This window comes from Drosophila montana, unplaced genomic scaffold (genome assembly GCF_035044405.1).
Source record: "Drosophila montana isolate Dmon_TW-CO22-7 unplaced genomic scaffold, ASM3504440v1 contig_3733_1, whole genome shotgun sequence".
In the NCBI taxonomy this organism is placed as follows: domain Eukaryota; kingdom Metazoa; phylum Arthropoda; class Insecta; order Diptera; family Drosophilidae; genus Drosophila; species Drosophila montana.
The window spans coordinates 1,280,768-1,293,908 of NW_026998620.1; positions in this window are offsets into that span (position 1 = coordinate 1,280,768).

The window sequence follows — 13,141 nt, forward strand, 5'->3', positions numbered from 1 at the left end:
ATATTTTCACATATTAAGCTGAGAGATTGGTTGTTCCTTTGAGATATGGTCTAGCAACTGGGATTAGGGAAATGGGATATGACTTTGATGAAGCCAAATGCGTGCGATATACAAGAAGTTATGTTCCCGCAACATATTCACCCAAACAGTTCTCATTTAGAAAGTTGACCGACAAGGCTAAATCGAAAAACTGATCAGGAATGGTGTCGTAGAAGTGGGAAAACCCAATTTATCCCTTTTACTTATGATTATGATAACCATTACAACATACCCCAATAACGACTTGCCTTTATGTGTTAGCCCACTTGAGCGCCTCTCTTTGCGCTTCTCATTTGCTCGCTTATTGGATCTGTGAATGAATGAATAATAAGTTGAGTTCTGTAACAGCTTAGCCCAATAACCAACGTATCCCTTTTAATTATGAGGCAAGAAAATTGTTCTTCGATTTGAACTGGCGACCTCTCGTTTGCTAGTTCGACGCTCACGCCCACGCAAACTCGTGCCTTGTTTTTATGTTTTTCAAGCAAACTTTGGTCAGTATTTTGCTCAATTTAAATTCTCCAAAGCCTCGTCTTAGAGATTACTCTTGACCCATAAGGAATCTTCTGCAGGTTGAACAGTCGAGTCAGTTCAAACTCTTTCATCATTAGATTGCCTTGGAAACTGAAAGCTCGAAAATCTCGGCTTGAATTGATTGCTTTTCAGCTTTTCAGAGCTTTTCTTTTAATGGCTTTGCGCCTTAATTTTCTGAAATTCTTTCAACTTTTCTGACTAATAGTCGCATAAATTAGTTGTAGACAAAACCGCATGGCAATTCCCTTTTGCAACATTCTTTGTGCGCATTTGAATTATGAATGCTGCCACACATTGTTGCAACTTGCGTTTTTGCATTGCCTTTTGGGCTTTTGTAATTGTGCACAATTGTTGCCTGCCACACACACACACGCACGCACACACACACAAGACATTAACATATATACGCACTCATATGCCACATTTGTATCTCTTCATTCGCATACTTTTCACACACTCTGCGCCTTTTTTGCCAATTGCATTTGAATTTTCTGCTGGCATTTTGAACCAGCATCCCGCCGCCCCTTTCATATCTAGGCCCGACTGAAATTATGTTGCCGCAAATGTGTGAATTGTTAATGTGTGTGTGTTTGTGTTTGCTTTTAGCCAGTTTTGCCAGTTGGGCCATTTTCATGCACATTTGCCGTTTGCCGTTTGCCGGTTTTTCAAGTTTTTCATGTTGCAATTTTCACCAAATTCCAGGCACATGTGTGCGTGCGTGTGTGTGCATAATAATATTTACCTGGCATTTGCTGGCCAGACAGCAACAACATGTGCACGCCCCAGACCCCACAGAGAGAGGGGGAGAGCGGTAGAGGGAGAGAGGGGGGAGAGAACTTATCTAAATCTAAAAGTGCGCTTCGCATTTTACAGAACCGAACGGGCGCACATGTATCTATTAGATACTTTTAAACATGTTTGGCCACAGCACAGCACAACTGTCTGACTGACTGACTGACTGACTGACAGCTGCTGTTGGCCGACCCGTGGCATGCCCATTTAAGTGCCACATGTGGCAGTTGCACAGCGCGCTCGTGCCGCAAGCCTGTTACACAAATTATAAACAATGTGCGAGAACTCGAATTTCCATTTCGTTGAAGTGTCGCTCGCGACCCAATGATAAAATTGCATTAACTTCCATTGATTTTCATATAATTATCATAAATGTGCCCACACACACGCACACACACACACACACACAGACTGGTTGCCATGGCAGTGTGTGTGTGTGTGTTTTTGGTGGGCGTGCGACAATTGCATTTCCGGCATCACGCGAACTTCTACCGGTCTACATAGAGCCCACGCTCTTGAACTCTCTGTTCGCTGTCTGCTCTGTTATTGAAATTTCTGTTTTAGTTTTGTTTTTCTTTTCGTGGTTGTTGTTGTTTTTGGACGGAGCAGGTGCATCATTTGGCCGTCGCCGTTGGGTGCCCACGCTGCGTGCCTCAAAATGCTTGCTCATGTTGCCAGCCTGATCGGCCAGCTGTCGGCGTCGATCATTTCCAATTGATTCTGCTCCCTCTCTCTCTCTCTCTACCTCTCCCTTTCTCTCTCTTTTTTTGTGCGCTCATGCGGTTCTTTTTGGTGGTTGCTTAGACAATTGTTTGGTCGTACACATTGCTTGTGCCACGAACTACCTGTTCTGGTTAAACTTACATCATTTCCATTTCGATTAAAAAAATATTGCCATACGAACAGCTGTTCTCAATTTACTTGGCTTCTGCTGCGCCGCTCTTTGCGCTTCTCATGCACATGACTTTGACAAGCGAACAATTAAATGTGCATGTTGTTAGACGCATAACTGTAGCAATCAGCCATCTCATCTTAACTAACATTATTTTTACAATTGGCGTTCTTTCAGGTACTAAGCATTGTTTTCTTTAAATAAAACTGATTAATACCATATCAACAGCAGATCTTAATTTTGTTGCGTTCGAAAGTAGCCTCTTTTGCCGCTCCTCATATGAATTAAACTTGAGACCAACTTTATTTGGGTTGTTTGGGTTATTTCCCAAACATATTGCATAAGGAGTTTTGTGATATGATTTAATAGCTGAAGAATAATAATTTCAGTTCTATAACAAACTGTTTCCTTACCAACAGCTTGGCTGAGTTTTTGAGTTTCTTTGAGTTTCAACTTCCTTGACACATTTAATGAATACTAAGTTCAGTGCTGTAACAAAATGTTACCATAACAGCTTGCTCCAATAACGACTTGCCTTAATATGTTAGCCCACTTGACCGCCTCTCTTTGCGCTTCTCATAAATCTAAACCTAAACGAGTGACCAACAAAATTTGCACGCTTATTGGATCTTTGAGTTACGAACTCATTTTTTCAGTGCACTTTTTGCTTTGCTAACAGCGCACAAAAGTTTTTCATTATTTATTGTATTTTCTTTTGTCCGCCGCTGCTGGCCAAGCTGCCATAATAACGGAACAATGCTTGAAAGTCAAAATGCGCAAGAAATGGCAGAACGCTGAGGGAAAACTAAATAAATTTTGCAGCAAGTTGCGCAAAACGATAAATGAAAATGCAACAGAAATTGCAACCTTTTCCACGTGCACATTTTAATGTGTTTTATGCGTTGTGCCATTTTATAATTGAGTTGGCAGTCGAGAAAGTCGAGCGGGGAGTTGCGCCGAGAGTTGCCATCAAGTGCACTATGCCTGGCTGCTGCAAAAAAGCTGGTTCTGGTTCTGGATTTGCGGCTGGAGTTGGCCAAAAGGAGCTGCAGCTGCAGTTGCAGTGTGCGCTCATGTGCACTGAATGCGAACAACAAATTCTGCACTGAAATGCGATATTACAACTACTTCTTCTTTTTTTTTTTTTTTGCTATGACCTGTAGCCGAGTATAAACTGAAGTGGGTATATTGCATGCCAGCAAATAAACGCAATTGACAGTGGAAAGTTGTCGGAAATATGATAAGCTCTCCGCCGCTCTCTAACGCTTTTTAAGGTAGACTGAACTCTGTGATTGATTGTTTGCAAAATGAACTTGGGCACGTTCATTAAATCTCTATATATAACATATAACTACATATATTTCTGATTAGGTAATACCCTTACGTACAGCTCATCAAAATTTTAGCTGCGCTAAGGTACTTAATTTTTGTTAATTAAGTAGTTTCTGTTATTTTTTAGCTTGTTATGCGTTAAAGTCCATTTAGTTAGCTTAATTTGCTAAAAGCTACTTTTTGGGATGAGAGAGTAGAGTACTAGAAGAATCTCAACAACATTTTTACACTTCTTAAAAATTACATTTTAGCTCTTAAGCTAGAATTGTCCTTCTTAAGAATTGAAGACATATAGATTTGTAACTATTCGGAATCTATTAAAGAAAGTCTTTATATGATAAGATTTTCAAAGATTTTATAGAATTTTCACTCAGTAAATTTTTCTTATTTGTAGTAAATATTCTTGTTAAAATATGTCAAATTTTCGAATACAAGATATTTCGAAAAGTAAGAAAATAATTAATTGTAAATAGAGATTGCCATTTTTAGCTTCTTTTTATATGAAATGAGATTTAATAACAAACTTTAAAACTTACTTTAAAGAAAGAGAATATATTTTGCAGTTACTAAATATTTATAAATTTACTTATGCTATATTTATAGCAATATATAGAAGCCTTTGGATATTGAGAAAAAAAGTATATAATTATGCCCCTTAGATGCTTAAAATAACTTTTACTTTTCACTCATTTTCCACGGACATCGGCGTTTGTTTATTTATTTGTAGGTCATTTTTGTATTTGGGAGAATTTTCATGCAGAAAATTTATCTTAATTTTACCAAAGAAATGTTCTATTTTCTAAATTAAAAAATTGTCTAAAATTGGGAAAATTGTTAAAGGGTATTTTCTTAAATTTGAGCTAACCCATTATTTTTTTTGAGTGTACAGTTGCAATGGGAGATCTCTGTAACTGGTGCACAGACAAAGCCGCCGCCTTTGTCCTCATCATCATGCTCATTATCTTCATCATCATCCCCAGCAACTGCAGCATCATCATCATCATCATCGTCATAGACTACGGTGTGGTCCGTAATGAACGTTTCCGTCAACTGCGCTCCAGTTGAGCGCATATTCAACTGTTTCGCTTTTAAAAACGCATTTGGTGTTGATATTTTTCATATTTTCTTTTCACGCGCGCGACTTTAAGCCCATTTGTTTGAATGTTTGGCTTGGTTAATAACTCAATTTGTCCTTTAACGGACTTTTGTTTTGTTTCACGTAATTGAGGTAACAAACAGCATGGTCGAGAGTGTTTCGTAATAGTTAAGTCAAACACCTTGGCGACCTACGTCTGGGACGTTAGCCAGAAATGGGCCGTTAGACGGCGGCGGCGTGCTTAGAGTTCATTTACTTTTCGTAGAAAACCCTATAGAAAGAAAAAGCCCGGAAAGAATCGCGCACTGAAAACTGAGCAAGCGCAAAATGTCATTTCTAGTTTTTATTTCATTGTTTCTGCAGCTTTTTTGTCGCATTTCTTTTGTATTTTTCCCCATTTTTTTCCAGTTTTTTTTTGTGGATTTTGTTTTCATATTTTGCCAGACCATTTCGTTTTGAAAACGCTTCGTTTGTCGCTTTTTTTTTTGTTGTTGTTGTCTAGTGCTTTTCTTTCGGGCGGGCTCGAAAAAATCCAAGCTTGGCCTAAAAAGTGCTTATTAAATTTAATGACAGCACGTTTGCTTCACAATTTTTTTTTATTTTTATTCTTTTTTGTCGCTTACTGAACTTTTTTGAACCTCAACTTATAGTTTTTTATATTATTTTATTTTAATGCCTCTTTTTGCCGCGTTTTATTGTGGGCCGAGACGCATTGGGAGCAGAGGCCATAATGGCACGGTCTTTACATTTAATTGCGTGGCACGGCTTTTTATTGAGCGAGCCCCTAAATGAACGCATAACTCACGAAATTGTTGCACAGCTTCAAATTGAAATTGTTGCTAATTTGGTGTTTTTTTTTCTTTCTTCTCGAAAGTGTGATTATTTTATACAAATGACTTTTGTGTCCAAATGAAACCGGGCACTAAATGTGATTGAATGAAAAAGCTCTTACATATTTTTACAGTGTCTTTTCATCTTCTTTAATGTAATTTCTCGCTTCGAGCTTTGATTTTGTCTTTAACTGTCAAAACAGTTGTTGAAATTGATTTCCGGAATGTGCTCTACGATTCAATGTAATGTTGTTCACGTGGAGTACATTTTCTGATCCTGGCTCAACTATGCCTCGTTGATCTTTAGTCGTAAATGTCATTTTTGTGTTACGATTTGAACAGATAGTTTTATTTGGCTAAACCTTATTTTAAGCTTAAAGAACTAGAACGACTAAATTCTTAAATGCTTCTCTTAAATTATCTGAATTGTAAAATGCAACTGTCTCCAATTTGTTGTTGACAAAAGCCAGAAAGAAAAGAAAGAAAGAACTTTAGTTATTATTGTTTGCCATTTACTTGGTTCTTTAAATTTAACTTTTTCGGCGTTTTCTATAAAATTTGAGCCAGCGACTTGCCGCTTGCTAGTTCGACGCTTAGCAAATTTATATATATATATATTGTGTTGTTGTTAATGCTTTTGAAACTTTTTCCCAGTTTTCTATAAAATTTGAACCAGCGACTTGCCGCTTGCTAGTTCAACGCTTAGCACATTTATATATATATATATTGTGTTGTTGTTGATGCTTTTACAACTTTTTCCCAGTTTTCTATAAAATTTGAACCAGCGACTTGCCGCTTGCTGGTTCGACGCTTAGCACATTTATATATGATTGTGTTGTTGTTGATGCTTTTGAAACCTTTTCCCAGAACATGCAGGTCATATTTCATTTATAGATATATATATATATAGACAGATATAGATAGATATAGGTTTATATTGGCGTATAGATCATTTTTTTTACTTTCTATAGAGTACACTTTCCCTATATATATTTTATATAAAATTATCAGCACAAATGCTCGCCAATTAGCTTATAAAAAATGCGCTAAATCTTTAGCTGCCTTTCGATAAAGTTTCTGCCCCTTCCACAGTGTCGCTGGCTGCAGTTTTGTATAAATTAGGTTTTCATAATTGTAAACAACAATCGCGCTTGGTGCCTGCCTTTCATCATTTCAGCCAGTTAGCAGGCAGTGAAAGTAATTTAAAAATTTAAATTAATGCAACAACAACTAAACAGCGGGCGGGCGAGCGAAAAGGGCCCTTTGAGCATTTAGACCCGTGGGTTATGTGCCGGTAATTTGCAATTTCCCTGCAAAAAGAAAAGTAACAAAAAATAATAAAAAACCGCGAAGACCGAGCCATGGCAGAGACACGGCTGACTTGGTTATTATTCAACTGGTTTCTCAGTATGCCAGAGATGCATTACGCGCGGATTCCCCGGCTGTTTGGGAGTCTTGAATTTTTATGGACTGCGCGCGTTGAACTTCAAATTGAGCGAGTTGCAAAAAAACAAAAAAAAACAGAAGTGAAATTCACTTTCAGTTGCGCACTGTACACAGTGTTGACTGCCAGTTAATGAACTGGCAGCAACAGGAAGTGGGCTTTGTTACATTAGCACAGTGCCAGTTTATTAAGCCAAAACTATGCTAATTTCTTAGGCTAGTTTCCCAGACTTATTTATGAAATGAATTCATTTCACGGAAGGGATTTGCAGCTGATGGGAAGTGGGGGAGCGGGGAGAGGGGGAGCTGTCAAGATTTGTTTGCGTGCCCACAAATTGTTGACTTTTATTCACACAATTACAGACGAGCTGGCAATTTGCATTTGTATCTACGTTTGTCTCAGCCAACCGCGAGGCAGTCGAGCATTGCGAGAGACGCGGCCAGTTCCACCTGTTCCACCTGTTCGGGCGAGGGTTCGAACCCTTGGCAATTGCCTGTGCTCAATTGCAGCCGACTCCTAGTATTTCGGCTAATTAACTTTCTTTTGACCATACAAAGCCTGGTCTCAGTTTCGTTTTACCAATTAGCATTTCTATATAAAATACACAAAGTGGACACCTGAAAAAAAAAAACAAGTCGGAGACATAACTTCTTTTGGTCATAAATTATTCAAAAACTCGCGTTTGTTTTTCATGTGACGCTGCAAACTGTTGAGGCCGAAAAGAAAAAGAAAAAGAAAAAAAACGAAGACCTCGTAAGCCCTGTGGGAATGTCTCGAAGTAGTCATAAAAATAACAGTTGAACGGAAATCAACACTGATACGCGGCCCTCGAGCCCAGTTGGCGCCCATCCGAGTGGTATCTGCGCGTAAACATTTATTTACCTCGTGTCTTTCTTCGTTTGAACACTTAAGAGTTCAGTTGTAGATGCGACGCTCAAGATTTGAGCAGCAATTGAGCTATCGCTGTCAGGTGCGCCTCCAAATGACACTCGGATGACGGCGCAGAATTGGGTTAATATGGGATTTAGTTGGCCTATACAGTTATTGGCTTCAAATACTGAGAGAAGAGAGAGCGAGAGAGAGAGAGAAGGTAACTTTAGAAAGTCAAAAAACGTTAGAGGCAGCAAGTATGTCTGGCAAGAAATTCTTCAATATTTAGGCATAGAGTAGAATTGTTTATCTAAGAAATTAGAGTTATTAAAACTGATAGATAGATATATATAGATAGATAGATAGATGGATAGATAGAGATAGGTAGAGAGAGAGAAATGGAGAGATATATAGATAGATAGATAGTTAGATACATGCATACACACATATGTATATACATACATATATAGATAGTTAGATAGATATATAGACAGATATATATGTAGATAGATAGATAGAGAGATAGATAGAGAGATAGATAGAGAGATAGATAGAGAGATAGATAGAGAGATAGATAGAGAGATAGATAGAAAGATAGGTAGAAAGATAGATAGATAAATAGAGGGATAGATAGATAGATAGAGAGATAGATACATAGATAGAGAGATAGATAGATAGATAGGTAGATAGATAGATAGGTATATAAATAGTTAGATAGTTAGATAGACAGATATCTATGGATAGATGGATAAATACGTACATACATACATAAATAGAAAGATCAGTAGTTAGATAGACAGATATATATATATATATATATAGATGGATAAAAGGATAGATAGATTGATTGATTGACAGATAGACAAATAAATTAATAAATAGATAACAGATAATAGATATTAGATGTTAGATAGATTGATAGATAGATAGACAGATAGATAGAGAGAGAGGGAGAGAGAAAGGGAGATGGATATAGAAAGATAGATAGAAAGATATATAGAAAGATAGATAGAAAGATAGATAGAAAGATAGATAGAAAGATAGAGAGAAAGATAGATAGAAAGATAGATAGAAAGATAGAGAGAAAGATAGATAGAAAGATAGATAGAAAGATTTATAGGTAGATAGTCTATAGCAAAGGATTAATTTGTAATGTCTTGTACCATTTCTTACCCATTGATCCCAGAAACTATTAAGGCTACAAATAAAAAATTTGTATAAAGCTTCTGATATGTACTTTATGGACTTGAATTTGAAGTTGTGCTCCAAACATGCAGTCTTCATTCCGCTAACCCAAAGTTCTATAAAAAACCGATTACAAACGATTATCTTGATTTTTGATACACGCTTTGAATAACAACTCATTTAAAATCAAATCCAAATAAAGTCCGAGGAGTTCTTAAAAAGAAACAATAATATAAGCTAGAATTTCAGATAATTCTTAGGTAGCCTCAAGTAAATACAATTTATGTAGAGTATCTCCCAGCGAGTCTCCCCTCAAGTAGATAACAATTTAAATCAGAGAACCTTTGCAATTAAAGAGATTCAGTTAGAGCAGGGCTCAACTAGAGTAGCCCATTTGCAGCTTCCTCCCTGGTTATCGATCGACTTTTATTATTATTATTTTAACCTGCATTTCCTGCCCCTGGGCTGGCTGGCTGGCTGGCAGGCAGGCGTTCCACTTTGCTACGCGCTACGCTTGCAACTTGTTGAAACGAGAGTAAAATGCGCCAATTTGGGTGTACATGCTGTAAATGCAATTTATATGCATCCCAAGAACGGGCAAACAAGAGACACGGCCACTTTATCACGCAGCGCTGGCCAAGCGTGAGGCGACTGCGGTTCCATGCGTGTCTTCTTCTTGGCATACCCTGCGCACATTGAAGACTGCTTAAGCAGAGGGTATATTACAGTTTTGCGTACGTGTGTGACGGGCAGCAGGAGTTATTTGAGATTGCGTATAGAAATATTCCAGATACGAGTCGATATAGCCTGGCCTCTAGCTGAGCATAAGGGTTAGAGGCTGGAATATTGTAAATTAATCATACTTTACCCCCTTATATCAGATATAGATATATTCATTACATATCTCAAATATAACAAGTTCTTAAGATATTAACTTTTTGATTATCAAGAAAGATTTCCGCCCTCTCCAAAGTTCGTATATGGATGCTTTTGGAGCCCATATATAAGCCCTGAAAGTTGCCTAAGAATTGGGGTCTAAGCATTAAAGTAATATAAGAACGAATATTGCAAAATGTGGCTAAGAAGAAAAAGAGAATTGTGTATTCTAATTAGGCTCTTAGCATTTAATTTTCATAATTTGATATATTGAATAATTAGGCAGACACTCGTTTCTATCGACCATTTATAATTAAATAAATAAATAAATATATATATATGTATATACTATTTTAGAAGCTAAATGTCAAGTTTGGTGACTTTAGCTCTTATAACATACGAGATTTGCTCAAAAAACAGGATTTCGATATCGATTTTTATCGATTACTTGGAAACGAGGCAACTTATCGATTATCGGAAACAAATTCGTACTGCGCGGGCACCAGGAGGAGCTACATTCCAAATTTTAAGTTTCTAGCTCTTATAGGTTCTGAGATCCAGACAGACAGACGGACATGGCTAGAATCGGCTTGGCTATTGATGCTGATCAAGAATATATATACTTTATGGGGTCGGAGCTGCTTCCTTCTGCCTGTTGCATACATTTGCACAAATACATTATACCCCTTTTACCCTATTTTCAATGGGTTCAGGGTTTAAAAAGCAGCACAGTCTTCTGTATAGAGTGAAGTTCGTAGTTAAGGCCAGGGTATCTGTTAGTCGAGTTACCGCGACGCGTGCACTCTTACGTGTTTTACTAATACTTCTTGCTGTTTGCTGCGAATGCAACAAAGCGGCAACAGTCGGCGGCATGCACCATCCCGTTGCCATTCTCGTTCCAGTCGCGACTGCTGCATCTATTGTTCTGGCAGCTCGTGCTTGTGCCAGATTAATGCGCCAAGTGCTCGCCAGAGCCGGGCGAGGCCAAGAGGAGAGCAGATCAGAGGCAAGAGAAGGGACAAGGCAAGGCAGCTGGTCGGCGGCAGGTTTCGATTTCAATGTGAGGCGGATGTTCGGTTTAATTGCGAGCAACAACGTGGTCATTTATAATTCATAGAGCAGCATTGGGCGTCTCGGGTTGCCGTTGAACTTGGAAGGGAGGGGGAGGGGGCTGGTGAAAATCAATCGATTGGCCAATGAAAACTGAAAGGCATCCTCGTGTGCAGCGCAGCGTCTTGTTAACGGTTCAGTGGCCGCCAATTGCCAATTGCCAATTGCCACTTGCCACTTGCACTTGACACTTGCAACCGTAACTGGCCACAGCGAAGTGCCCCTTGCAACATTTCGCAGTTCGATTACTTTTGCATTGAATGGGGGATACTGGCCGTCGCACTTTCACTGCAGCTGTCCGGCGGCGGGCCGACACGTCGTATGCTTGATCGAAAGCGTGAAGCCAAAGTTTAATTGAATCTGTGCGGACAACAATACACACACACACACATACAGCTTGTAATTGGCAGCAACTTTCAAACTTGGCCATTTCTTGCAGCCATTTGAAAGTTATTGGCCAACAGCTGTGACTTGGCCCGCAACAAACTGGCAAATACTCTACGCACATGCATTAAATGCTTAATGAGCTGCATTTCATATAAATAAAGCTTTATTTGTGGCATTTTTTTATAATTATATAGAAAACATGTTGGCATGAAAATAATCAAGTCTTTAAATTTCAACAAATGCTTTTTATGCAATTGCAAAAAAAGAGAAGTAAATATTAAATTTAAAATATATTTATCATGGACATATTTAAGTCCACATATCAAATTTCTTAAGATCTGACAAATTTCGATGGATCCGACAGGAATATAAAGCTTAACATTTACATAAATTACCTGACATCCTGTCAGTTACTATCCCTTGCAAGCATTTTTATATTTACAGGGTATTCGAAAATATAAAGCATTTGTCTATATACATAGGGAATATTTACTGCAGGTTTTGGCGACCTTTCCATAGATTCAGCCAACAAAATATTTAAAATAAGGAATTGATTGAAATTTAGGTAAATCAATAACCTAACTTTTAACTTATGGATGTTTATGGTTCTTATTGAATTGCAAGAAAACCAAAGTGAATATCCTAATATACCTTAAGCTTAATTTCTTTACAGATATATTAAGGCCTATATTTAAAATTTCTCTTATGTAGTCCCTATAGTACCCGAGTTCAATGGGTGTATTTCTTTCTATATCTTCCGACAACGGATAGTCCGACCAATGTGGAATTAAAACACTTTATAGAAAATGTCAAACCTCTTTTGATTCATACTACCCTTTCAACCTCAATACGCTTACAGGGTATATCGCCTGCATTTTGCCCAAGTATTCGACGTATTTGTTGAGCCCAAAAACTTTGACTTGACTTTGCAGCCGCGACATTATCGATAAGAAACACGCCTCAGCTACGCACTGCGGGCGTGTCTCTCGCTTTGACTCTGATTTGGGGCGTGGCATGGCCCTGTGGCTCTGTCATAAATTGGGTCAACAAAATGTGTACAATTATTTGGTGTTGCGGGCAACGCGACGCCCAAAATGCAGCGAGCTGTTGGGCCCCCGTCCGACCAGGTCGAAAGCATTGATTTTTAGGGCTTTAAGCGAGTGAAAACAAAACTCGTTTTTTTTTTGTGTTTTACTTGATGTAACTGAGATTTGGGTGCCGCTTGCAACAGAGCTTACAACGGGTTTGGGCGCCCAACACAAATGCCAGCCAGAGAGCTCGAGTCGGGCGTACGCGACTCGGGGATACCCTGAACTCAGCGTCGACCTGTTTTTACAAATATTTAAGCATTATGTTAAAAACATCAAGTTACACATGTGCTTCTTCTTGCCTTTGCTTGTATTATTTATGGGTAATGCATTATTTAATATAACTTCGGTACTTGGAGTACGATCTTTGTGAAACGTGAAGGTCTTAAGTATGGCATGCAAAAATGTGTGCTTATTCCAAAGCTCAAAGCTTTACCTTTAAAAACGAGTTTTTTTTTCCGAATGTTAAGGAAACAAGGGACGTATCCCAAAAGTGAAACATTCCCTTTCAATATATGACATAAGAGAATCTATATAAAGAGTTTGAAGTAGATAACTTTTATACTTTTCGAGCTATGCTTCAAAAACCAAGTCTCCAGATCGATTTTAAGCAAAAGGAAGCAAATATTAATAAACTGATAAATTTGTTTTTGGAACAAATAAATA